The 12,923-nt window shown below is 41.6% G+C and overlaps 1 protein-coding gene across 13 annotated transcripts in view; it reads left to right on the top strand.

Annotated features, from left to right (window-relative positions):
- PCDH17 (protocadherin 17) overlaps nt 1-12,923 on the top strand; it is a 138,226-nt gene that overhangs the window by 85,127 nt on the left and 40,176 nt on the right. The window lies entirely within an intron of this gene.

Here is a 12,923-nt window from a genome sequence, read left to right as displayed (position 1 = left end):
AATAGCAGTCTATCCTGCACTTTCCTAGCTTTTCTGTTCTATTTGTTTTTTTAATAATTTTGCCTCCTAACGTACACCATGGAAAATTACAGATTGAAACTTAGGTGCCAGATAAGCAAAACAGCATAAATGTTGGGTGCAAAGTGTCTGGTACTGAACAAGCAGAAACTAGTTCATATTAAAACAAATTTATCACGTCACCTCTCACCATGGTAGAACCGGGTGAGCTGGATTATATTCGTTGCACGTAGAATAGCATTTTTGCCAATAAATGAATTTTACACCTATAGATGAGCAACAGTTGGCATTGGCTGCTTCATATTTATTCAGCTATGAATATTTGCACTAGTTGAAGATGCCCATTAATATGTGATTTTGCTGTTAAGGAGGTTAGCATGGCTGTGGTCAGAAAATGGCTGGGAGGGAATGTCTACGCTTTTCTGTGCTGAGTCTCTGTTGTTTTAAAGGAACATCACATGATCTGTCATCAGTAATGACCCTCCAAAAAGAGTCATGACTAGCATATCTAGAACCTAATGAACAAGATTGAAGTAAACTAAAGTTCTTTACTTGCCATAACATGATTAGAACCCACCTTTCTATTTCTTGCAGTGTATGCTACCATATGAACTAACAGACCACTTAAATTGGTCATGTGGCTAAAGTACATCAATGTTTGTGGCCTTAAAGGATGCATTGAAAAACTATAACCTTCCAGGATAAACCTTCCTTCAATATTATATGAAATGTTCACTGATGTCTTCCTGTTAATGAATAGATGGTTCGACTGAGACTGGAAGCTTCTGTGGGCAACTGGTGTAGTATCAGCATAGCTCTCATATCCATGGGACGACTGTACAGCACATATGGAGGTGTGAGACAGATAATTGCTGTTGTTTTGAATGCCACATTCTAATTGCAGGATATCTCATGTTTCTGGAAGCGTTGCGGCTATTTATCTATAGCGCATAAAGCAGGTCGAGTCCTTCGCTCACCCAGCCCTTTCAAGTCAGATTATTTACTCCCTGAGCTATATGTGCTCAGGCCTCAAAGTCTTCTTTGGAGAAGAGGAATACGAAATTGGCCCTTGGGACTGTTGGGCGATATGAAACCTCTGGACTGGTCAGGTTTGCCTTGACTGGTCAACAGAGTAGTCCTTTCTGCATTTCAGAAACTGCCTTCAGGGATCATAAGCTAGAGAACAAACACGCAATATCTGCGTTTGAGCACAGCTGCCCACAGCTCTGGCTTGCCTGTGGCAGATTGGCACACTCTCTGCACCAGATGTGCTCTTAGAGGATGACTCTGTGCTGGGGCTCCCGGTTTAGCAACACTTCTGTTCTACAGTTTACTTTAGCCCGCAGGTTAATCCACTGCAAAGAACCTCTGTTTTAAGTGATACAGAATTTATTTCATTTTTTATTTGAAGCTGATGCTTAATAGTGTGGTGGGGGAAAATAGTGCACACACTTAGGCTTAGTTCTCACTAAGCCGTGTCTGAGCGATAGCAGTTCAGACTGCTTGGTTGAATGCTATACAAAAAGATCCCGGCCTCCACTTAGAAAACCAGATATCTCTGAGAGCATAGAATCCTAGAATTGTAGAACAGGAAGGGGCTACGGGGGTCATCTAGTCCAGCCCCTTCTAATGCTGGATCTTTTTGCCTAATATGAGACTTGAACTCACAACCCTGAGATTAAGAGTCTCATGCTCTACAAAGGCTGTTACTTTCTGGTGCATATGCTGATTTTCTGTGTAAACGGAATAGGGTTGTGGGTGGGCGTAGAAGTGATTAATCATATCAGTTTTAAGTGGTTTGATGCCAAAGACTCCTGAGTAAGATTAGTAGTCCTAGAATAAGAGGAGATGTCCTATTGCGGATTAGATATTGGTTAACAGAAAGCAGAGAGGAGAAATATTTGGGACAGTTCTCTTATGTAAAGAAGTTGAATGGCTTCCAAGGCGCGTTTATCCATTTTTTCAATGGATTTTGCTGACCATCAATTGCGCTTTGGTTGTCAAACGTTTCGGAAGTTGAATGGTCTTCCGAAACGGATTACGTTCGACAACTGAGGTTCCACTGTATGTTATTTATTACTTAACTTTGGCACAGAACAGAAACAAAATAAAGAGCTCATAATGGAAAGAGCCCCAAACCCCAGAGGAAACAGACCAATGGAGGTTAGAAAAAAAGCTGTGGACATCTGTGGACATGTTTCTTTGAATTTGGGAATAAGAGAAAACTGCTAAAAAGTTGTGAGGTGCTGGTATATCGCTCCTGCCAAAACAGTTAACAATTATTCCCCCCAAATGTTGGAAAGGATAGAAAGAAAAAGGATACCTTTGCCCCATGTGGTGGAAGTGTGAAGTAGCAAATAGATACTGGGAAACTGTTTAAAAAACACATTTGAGAAGGCTTGGGTTATGAAGTGCACTTCAACCAGTGATATTTTTTATTGAATTATTTAGATGGTTTGGTAACAAAGGATCAGAAGGAAATTGTTTCTTATATCTTAGTGGCTGCTAGAATCTTATATGCAAAAACTGGAAGAGAATTTTCTTACAAAATGGTTTAGTAATATATGGGACTGTTTTATTAGTGAATATAATTATAGATAATTCTTTTTGGCAAAGTAGGTTTATTGAGTACTGTAGTTTACACAGAATACTTCTTAATGTTAAGTATGGATTTTCAATACTTTGACCAAGGCAATAATTGTGGAAAAGATGCACCTTCATTGTGTTCCTTAAATTGTTGTTTTGATTTTATGCTTGATTTGATTTTATATGTGCTGGAAGTTGCCCAGAGTGACTGAGGAAACCCAGCCAGATGGGCAGGGTATAATAATAATAAACACCATCATAATTAATAAATATTATCCATGGTGTAGAGAAAGTGGGAAAGTTTGCCTTCCTCTCACAATACTAGAATTTGGGCCACATGGTGAAGCTGAATGCTGGAAGTGCTTCTCACAGATAACCGTAAAGCTAAAGAATTCACTACTGGATGATGTAGTGATGGCCACCAACTGGATGAAAAGAGGATTTGACAGAATCATGGGGGATAAAGCTACCTGTGGCTACTGGGCCCCTGTGATTGGAATTGCTGGGAGTCCCAGTAGGGGGAGCTTGTTGTGCTCATATCCTGCTTGTGGGCGTGAGGACAGGATGCTGCCCAGAGGGGCTCTTGTTTTCTTGTGGTGCTAACCGGCTCCCACATGAGCTATGAAGTGGAGCAGTCCACAAGCACAGGCTAGCCACCCAGGAAGAACGAGCCTAAATTGATATATGAAACAAACACTTGGTGTGTTTTCACACAAAGCAGAGTCTGTAGGGCTGTTGGAAGCTATTACATAGCTGTTTTAATCTGAAATGCATCAGATGGTAAAGAAATACTCCTATGTTCTCCATTACCTCATTCTTTCAAGGCAGCTCCTAACATGTTATGTCCATTGGTGGACTTTTCTCTCATAGACAATTTCTTACCATCAACGTAGCTGGCATGAGAGCAGACACCTGAGATTACTTTGGCTCTTTCACCTGCCACTTCTACCTGCAGAATCAAGGGAAGGAGCTAACCTTTTCCCGCTAGATTTCAGAGAGAGCAATTTGCTTTTCGTAATTAGAGCTCAGCACGCAGTCTCTGTTTATTTCAGTCTTCTTCAGCTTGGTGTAAATAGAGCTCAGGGTTTCTTTGACAACTGTTTAGCTTACAGCACAGATTTAAAGTATTACAGGATAATGAGAGACTTATTAGATTAACTTTTGCCATGATATTTTAGCATCCCGGATAATTATTATTTGTAGAAAAAGCTGAATGGTTAGTGTTTCTTTGCATATGTATTGCTGCATGTGCTGCTGATAACAGTTAAAATATGTCCTAAAGGTAAAGGGACCCCTGACCATTAGGTCCAGTCGTGACCGACTCTGGGGTTGTGGTGCTCATCTCGCTTTATTGGCCGAGGGAGCCGGCGTACAGCTTCCGGGTCATGTGGCCAGCATGACTAAGCCGCTTCTGGCAAACCAGAGCAGTGCACGGAAACGCCGTTTACCTTCCTGCGTCAGCGGTACCTATTTATCTATTTGCACTTTGACGTGCTTTCAAACTGCTAGGTGGGCAGGAGCTGGGACCGAGCAACGGGTGCTCACCCCGTCGCGGGGATTCAAACTGCTGACCTTCTGAGCAGCAAGCCCTAGGCTCTGTGGTTTAACCCACAGCGCCACCCGCGTAAAATATGTCCTACCCTAATGTTAATGTCAATTTTAAGTGCCCAAAATTCCACTCCTATGAGCTCCTCTGGTTTCTGAATTAAAATAACTTAGGTTTCTCAAGTACCTGCTATTTCACTTCAAATAAGGCTGCTTTTGTAACCAATCTCAAGACCCCATCCCCATCCTCAGCCATGCAGCATAAGTCTTCCTTGATCATTTTGTTAGCCTGACATACCTTCTGCAGAACTGTTAAATTTCTGTTGCATGCTCTTACATTCTTCTGACATATTTTCATCTTGTTGTACAGCTCATCACATCTTTCTTGATTTGCCCTGCTAACCACATACTGGCTTTGCATTTCTGTTTCATAGGCATCTGCTTCTGTCCTACCCTTTAATTAGGATTTGTTGGGTCTTTAATCTGATTGTATAATTGGCTTTCCAGCTCACTGTTGTTGTTGTTATTATTATTATCAGTAGAATTATGTACTCTCTGTATAGCACTATACATGCACATGTTATTTTACAAGATTAAACGAAATTCTTATTTGAAGTGTACCATCCAAAGTCTTGAGCCTTGTGCTAGTGAATCTCCTGCAGTGAGTTGAGATGAGTGGAGAGAGGTGGAGTGACAAGGGGAAGTTGAGCGGCTCACTGCATAGTCCTCACTCTCACCCCAAATATCGGCTGCAGCAGCCATTCCACCCCCCTGTGGGAGAGGGGCAGGGATGGGGCTGCAGAACATGCCCACCGGCTCTGCAGAGAGGTCGGCAACCTCTTTCCATTTCAGCTGATCATGTCAAAAATTCTGTAACTAAGAAATAGTGCCTGAGCTTGCCTTTCTCTTCTTCCCTCACAATCCCTTTTCTTTACAGAATTTACATCTTGCGTCTCATCCCATGTGATCTCGGGGGGGGGGGGTCACAGCAATATCAGATGCAATACAATAAAGGAAAATATAATCTCCTTCCATCTGTTAGGTATTTTAGTCAGTATGGCCATATAACCCAATACATAAACAAATATATCACAGATGCCCACACAGCACATTGAGAAAACCTGGTGGAAGAGGAAAACTGCTGCCAAAAAACTGCCAAGGGGGGTGCAAGCCGAAGCTTGGAAGTGGGGAGTGTTCCACAGCCAGGGTGCCTTTGCCAATAAGTCTGCAATGGCCTGCTGCCTGGAAACAATAGGGCAGCTACTGTGCTCACCAAGCCCTTCACTCTTCCTCTTCTTCTTCTTCTTCTTCTTGCAGCAGAAGAGACTCTGTGTTCTGCTTAATGTCAAGGGTAGGATGCATGAGTCAGCTGCATGAATGAAACCCTGTGCAACTCATTGCATTGTTTGAATGACAGAGGAGGCACTCGCAGAAGCTGTTCTTTCTTGTGCAAAGAGGATCAGTGGGTTGTGGGAGTGTGTGAAAAATCTCTTCGCTTTCAACAGCTGAGTCTGTTTGAAGGCAGAGTGTGCAACAGGTGTGCAACTTTTCATTCAAACACTGAAATAACTTTCAGGATGATTTTTACTATAAACAAGATGAGTGATAAACACCTAACCTCTACCAAAACATGGTCATGGAATCATTGGGTGGCGATGGACTATTACTGGTCCCTGTCAGTACTGCATGTCTTCATTCATGAGTCCATTCTGACCGGCTTCCATATTAATCTGCTGGGTTAAAATAAAAAAGAGCATGGAAATTAACATTTAAATAAACACTTTAACAAAAAATAATATTTTATATATTTTATATATATAAAATATTTGAATTTCTTAACATATTATTTCCAAAAATATAAATGTTTGATACATTTTGGTATGTTTTTTGAGCTAAGAAATGTTTGCAAAATTCAGAGAAGTGTGACATCCAAAGTTTAGGTCAGATCACATTGGAATTTTAAAAAATATATATATTTTAAAAAATCTTCAAGCATCCTTATCATCAGTCCCTAACAGTCTCAGGTTAAAATATGCTATTTTGGTGCAACTTGGAATATGCTGCTTTTGGTGTATCTTCATTTTTGACGCACTATTAGATTAAAATAAAGCAGCTGGGATCCTGCTGTGTACATCTCAGCAATTTCGGTTCCAGTCCTGCCTCCCACATGTGCATTTGCTGTGGAGTTGCTTTGGGTTCACTGTTGCCTTTAACGTTGTTGTTTTTTTTATCATTATGCTGTGGGCTGCTGCTTTGATTCCTGTGTTGAAAGCAGATGAGGACAGTTTGGAACAAAAGGTGGGCTTGTAACTTCAGTGATTTTAAGAGAGCACAGAAATGCAAGCCCCACCCCCTGAAATTTTTACATTACAAAAGAAATGTCCACATTACATATGCACATATTTATGGCTACTATTAAAGGGTACTTTCACTAAAAACTACAAATGTAATCTTTTTTTTTTAAAAAAAAAGCAGCTTCCAACATAAAGGTGTTCTTAAAAATAATTCAAATGCTTCTGCTTATCAGATTTAAAAGCATGATTTGAAATGAGATGTTTCACATTGAAATTATTTTTAACCTTCTGCTTGGAGGGAAAAAGACATTATTCAGAAGAACAAAAGAGAGACTTTTCTCTTTGGATTTCTCCCTTAAGAAAATCACATTATATTTAAAGGATTTCTGTCCATGTGTAATAAAAGATAGATGCATGAAATGCATAGGCAGGTCTCTCTCTTTTTCAGATCCATCTTCTTCTGGCCTCAAATGGCAGATTTACAAGGAGAAGAGTCCCTGTTCACTCACATTTTTCCAGTTCCTTCAGTACGAACCATTGTTCATTTAAGGATATTTTGTTTTTTTGCATATGGTTACACAGCATTATGGATTTTATAGTCTTAACGCTGCTTGGGCTGTTTGCTGCTTCTGTGCAGGTGGAGCTTGCTCCTGAGAATAAAATACACATTGTTTGGAAAAGTTAATGTTTTGGGAGACAGGAAATAATCAGGTGAGAATGCACAATACTTTTTTTCATGCTATCATATCTGGTATTTAAATTCACTGATGGTGTTGACAAGTTTTGAAAATAGCCTCTGATTTGGAGGTCAAAAGCCCTGAAACTGCAGTGCATAAAATTAAATTCCATTTTGTAAAATTTTGGCAGCGTTGTCATCATCCTTATTTTCAGTTGTACTAACCAGCCCTATTGACACAGCCCCCCCCCCCAGCAGAAGTATAGGATAGACAGACAGGCTTTTAAATATGACACAGGATACACTTGAATTACAGATATAAACTAGCTTTAAAATAAGTCCCTCTAATCAGGAGAAACTGGGATTTGTAGTTATGCAAACTACAACTAGTGGCCACAAAGACTACAAAGGCTAGTGGCTTAGCAGAAAACTTTCAGCAACTCACCAAACTATAATTCCCAAGATATTTTGAGGGAAGCCTTTCCATTTAAAATTGTGCTTGCAATGTAGATAGTATGATGACCGGGTTTGAGTGAGCAAGTTAATTATAAAACTTGTACCAAGTCATCCCATCCCATGTGGATTCCCTTGTGTCCCAAAGCATTTTTATGTGGCAGCCCAGCAAGGTTGCCATTGTTACATAGGAGACAGCATCAAATTATACATGCAAGACCCCTTGTGGAACTGACACGTTCTATATCCTTTGGGACTTGTGTGCCAGAAGCCAGGTGTTGGGGGTGGTATGGTGTGTTGGAAGAAAGCCCTAAGACAGGAATGGGGTCCCTTTCCCAGCCCTAGGGCCACATTCCCTTCTGAACAAACTTTCAGGGGCCACTTGACAGTGGTGTGTGGGTCCACAGGCAAATCAACCAATGTGAATTTTACCTTTGTTACCGTGAGCTCGTTTCTGCACTCTTCCCCCCCCCTCTCTGTCCTCCAGACAGACTGTCAAGAAGCGCCATCAGAGTTCAAATACTCATTATTCCACCAAGGCAGAAACACTGAAAGAGGCTGCCCTGCAGGATCCATGAGGCCACAAGGACCACATTTGGCCCCTGGACCTGATGTTCCCATCCCTGCTTGGAGAGTACGCTTCCAGCAAATGAATTTTGCCACAGAGCCTCTCCTAAAGCAAAATGCCAGATGAATGGGGGGGGGGGGGGAGAGAGATGGTTCAGCACATCCGATTACTGATTATTATAATTTAGTGCCATATTTTGAACTGATGTTCCTTCTTGTTTACCCTTTATGCTAATACATAATAGGCAATTAATTAGTCTATTCTGTTGTTTCCCTTTATGTGAACTTGTCCTCTCCCCTTATTGTAACCTCATTTCCATTTGCTCTTAAGAATCTTTACTCATCTTTATAAATGATCCATTTAAAATTCAGAGGAAAGCAAATATGTCATACTTTAGTTTTGTCTGTTTGAATGAAATAATTCTAGATAGCTAGGATTTTAGAACAAAGTATCTAACTTTCTGCGTGACACCTCATACATTTTTGTTATTCTTTGCTTAATGGCAAATGTGCTTGACCAAAATCATATCTTTGAAAAATTAGGACTATTTATCAAAGAAGTCATTGTAAGATTTTTATTTGATGTTAGAAAGATCTTTCCTTCCAAAGACAGTCAATGGATTGCATTGAACTTACAGTCATTCAAAGTTGCTCCAATTTACAAAGTCAATGGATTCCCTCCATTGGCTTCAGCTTACAATATCACGGAACTGAGGCTGTCAACCTCACAGTGAAAGGGACAGTAAGACCTATGGAGGGAGGAGGAGGTAAAGGAGTAGTTGAATTGAAAGGAATATAATTGAATGATAGAGTGGGATTTAATTTATGTAATACAGTCGTACCTTGGTTTTCAAACAGAATGCATTTCCGGAAGTCCATTCGACTTTGAAATGTTTGGAAACCAAGGTGCGGCTTCCGATTGGCTGCAGGAGCATCCAGCTGTGGAAGCCGCTCTGGACACCTGGCTTCCGAATTTGAGGCGCTCGAGTTCCAAGTTGTTCATGAACTAAGCTATTAGAAAACCAAGGTATGACTGTATAGAGAAAAGTTCTTATGAAGGCGCTTTAACATCTTGCCCAATGACATAGTTAAGTCTTTGACATTTTCCTCCAGAGCCAGTAGGTCTGAGAACCATGGCTGCATGTGGGATGAACTATGGCAGCAGTTGCCAATTTGGTACCCTACTGATGCCATTCAACCACAACTCCCATCAGCTCTAGGGAGGGATTATGGGAGTTGTGGTCCAATTGCATCTGGAGGGCATCCCATTCATTCCCCCTGAGCTGGGTTGTTCACCCAGCTTCTCTTTAAGGACACAAAGCTGGTCAAATTCTGTGTAAACCAAAATCTTCTACAGCTTGTACCTTTTGTCTTAAATTCAGTGTTCTGGCGTCTTCATGTCACATGCTCAGTTCTGCTGCTCCAATACCTTCTCTCATTGGAGAAATTACTATTTTCTTAAGCTTCCAAATGATACAGTAGCATTGCACAAAACCCAAGAGTGCAAATGTATGAAGGATTTGAAGTCCAGCAGGAATGAGTGCAGTACAGATTGTGAGACCAGGCAGCAACAGCCCCAGCCCCCAGGGATCATAAGGAAGGAATAATGACTCTGACAACGTTATATGGAATTAAAATTAGGCCACAACTTTATTAAACTTCTGAATGTACGAAGACCTTGGCTTAGGCCTTGGGGGTGTGTCCCTCCCAGCCCCCCAGCCGGGAGGAACTGGGGCTCACCAGGGTAAATGGGATATGGGGGTGCTCTGCAAGACGTAAGTGTAGCAGGCAGCCAAATATCCTGTATCCCTGAACACAGGGTGGTTCACTGATGACCTTTCAGTGACACCCATATATATAACCCCTTTAAGAGAGGGGGCCCTGGAATAGCCGCTGCAGGGGGGTGAGGCACCATGCCCCCCCATATAGGGAAGAAAAGACTAAAGGATTCTACTCAAGGCCATAACCAAGAAAAGTTGTGACAAATTGCTATGGGGAAGACAAAATCTGCCAATGCAGGAAAATTTATTCCCAGTCCTTCAACAGCAGCGCCCGCTAAAGAAGAAGGAAAAGTTATCTGCAAACAAGAAACATTAAACAAAGGGAGGGTGAATCTTCAGAGCCAACTGCCTGGCTGTTGTCGGCTCCACCTCCTATTTATAAATGGGGCTGGCCCCACCTCCAGCAAGAAATTTGATTACTGAGGCTGGGCATGAACCTCCAAAAATTAACACTGAGAGGCAAGCCAGCCCCTGTTTGCCAGTAAGCTCCCTGGGAACTGTAGCACCACGCACGATCCTGCAAAGGGCATCCACAATGTAAAGTGTGAGTGCTCATTGCCTTGACTGCTGTTCTAGAGTGTTACTCTTCTTCATCATTGTTTGAAGTGGTGTGTGTAACCAACTAAGCAAGTAGCTTGCATTTTATTCTTCTCTTGAAAGCACTGGAGGTATATATTTAGTAGTCATCTCAGTAAGAGCATTTTGCAAACTTATTTTCAGGTGTTTCCATATGTTGTGCGCATGCATTCTAAGAGCAAGGGAGAAATATACAAAAATTCAAAAAAATCTGCAGGGTAACTGCATGAATATTTTGAGAAGTCTGTACACAGCCTGTTTTACGCTGGAATTCTGCACAATTATGTTCCTAAGGAGGAAGAGACAACAGATGTTGACGAAAGATTGAACATTCTTAAAAGAGGCTGTTTAAATAAATAATTTTTTTTAATGAGCTACAGTTGCTCTCAGCAAGAGATATTTTGGCAAGCCAGTTAGACAGCAATCTATTTCTCAGATACATTGCCCATTTCAGTAAGATTAATGTCAAATAAAGTATTTTTTCTCACATCTTATCAGTAGAACAATTATACAGCTCCAATAATCCCCAAGTCAGTCTTTCAGAAAATAGCTGAATATTTCCTCCAGCAATTCATAAAGCAGATTAAATTAATATGATATCAGGTCAGAAATGCTACAAGTGGATGTATTTTTCACTGTTACAAATTAATTGTTTTACTCAGCACAAAAAGGGAGAAACAATCAGTAAAGGAGTACAGTTGTCAAGGTCTTTGTTGAATAAACGTCATTACAGTAGAGTTACATGCTATATCCAGCAAAACACCTCAGGCTCTGCAAGGGGCTGAGAAGCCATCGGTTATTTGAAAGCCTTGAACTATTTTAGGATTAAGGTATGGATTCCATACCCTCCTTGTTATATGTATTCTGCCATATGCAAGGCAACGTGCTCGTGGATGATCCATTCATAAATCTGCATGCAGTAGGTTTGATAGTCCTCCCTCCTCGTTTAGGAAGCAAACTGAGCTTACATGGGGAGTCATAACATCAGTCAAAACATCGGACATAATTTGAAAAGTATCATTGGCTGGCGAGCTTGTGAATTTGCTGTGAAACTAATAAGAACATCCAAAACACCTTACATTGCAACCCACATTTAGTGAGCTAGAAAAAAGTTGCCAATACTGGTACAGTAGAATATACACAGCATTCAGGGCTGGCAGTAAAGCAATCACATGACCACATTACAATCATTTGAACCGCTCTGGGTATGTGAGCTGGCCCAAAGGCCAAAGAGACATGAGAAGATAACGTGGAAGTATTATGGGCGACACAGGTCAAACGAGAGAGAGATGATGACACATTGGTCAATAAGGGCCAATGTGAACATTCGGTGTGTGTGTATTGTGTGCATATTGACAAATTAGAGCATGTTCAGGAATAAAATATAAATACATTTAAAAGGCAGGTGGTACGACCCTTTTGAGACTGAGATTGGTAGATTTCAGAAGGCAAGTGGAGAATTGCAGAACAAAAACAAAAAAGAATGCTTCTATGAAAAAGCGGTATCCCTGATGTTTTAATTTTCAAGATGCAAGGCTTTTGTTTTGTTCTAAACATGAGAGAGAATTTAAAAATCTGATCCCTAGTCTGCATTTTATGTCAGGGTTGGAGAACTTGTAACCATGGGCCAATCTTGGCCCACCAAGGAGTTTGGTTTAATTCACAAGCCCATTTTACCCAAACCACACCATTTGCCCATCACCTGACATCAGCTGGTGCCATCAGCTGATGGACAGCGGGCAGGGTCTAAATCTGCATTAGCTATGACCAGCAAGTAACAAGATCACAGAGCCTTGGCAGCAGGGTTGGGTATCTGCTCATCAGCCAATGAAGGGGCATTGAAGCACTTTTTTACGCTTCTCCTTTAACTGAATGGAGAGGTGGTGGCAACCCTAGCGGGGGGGGGGGACTCCCCCCCATAATTTAAATACTGAAGTGAGCACATGAGTGGCAGCAGCAGGGGTATGGGGGACTCTGCTGCCCCCCTGCTCCGAGGAGCAGTGGAGCTGCTTCAAAGGGTAGTTTTGCCCTTTGTAAAAGTGTTCCTTGGTTTGCCCAAGCACTCTTGGAAGCACCCCTTAAAATGTTCTCCTTTTAACTTGGAGTGACTAGGTAGGCAGTGGCAGGGAGGACTCTTCCCCTCCCCATGCACCCCAACTGCCTGCTTGTTTGCAGGGAAGATGCTTCCAAAAGCACTTTTGCAAGGCTAGTCCACGTCACTCTTGAGGCTCCAACTTGAACATGGCTCTTTTAAAGCTTTAGTAAGTTGCCCCATACTTCTGTTTTAAACCTCTGGGATCTGGAGTTCAAAGGGGCAGGGAGGTGGCTTGCAAAGTCAAGTGATGGGTTGTGACAGATGAGTGGGTCCTCACAGCTGATCTTGACAAGGATTTTGCCGGTGGAGCTAAAAGGTTTACCTGCCCCTGT

This window comes from Podarcis tiliguerta (genome assembly GCF_965153285.1).
Source record: "Podarcis tiliguerta genome assembly, chromosome: 4".
Lineage (NCBI taxonomy): Eukaryota > Metazoa > Chordata > Lepidosauria > Squamata > Lacertidae > Podarcis > Podarcis tiliguerta.
The sequence above is the reverse complement of the archived record's forward strand: the minus strand, read 5'-3'. Positions and strand labels throughout refer to the sequence as shown.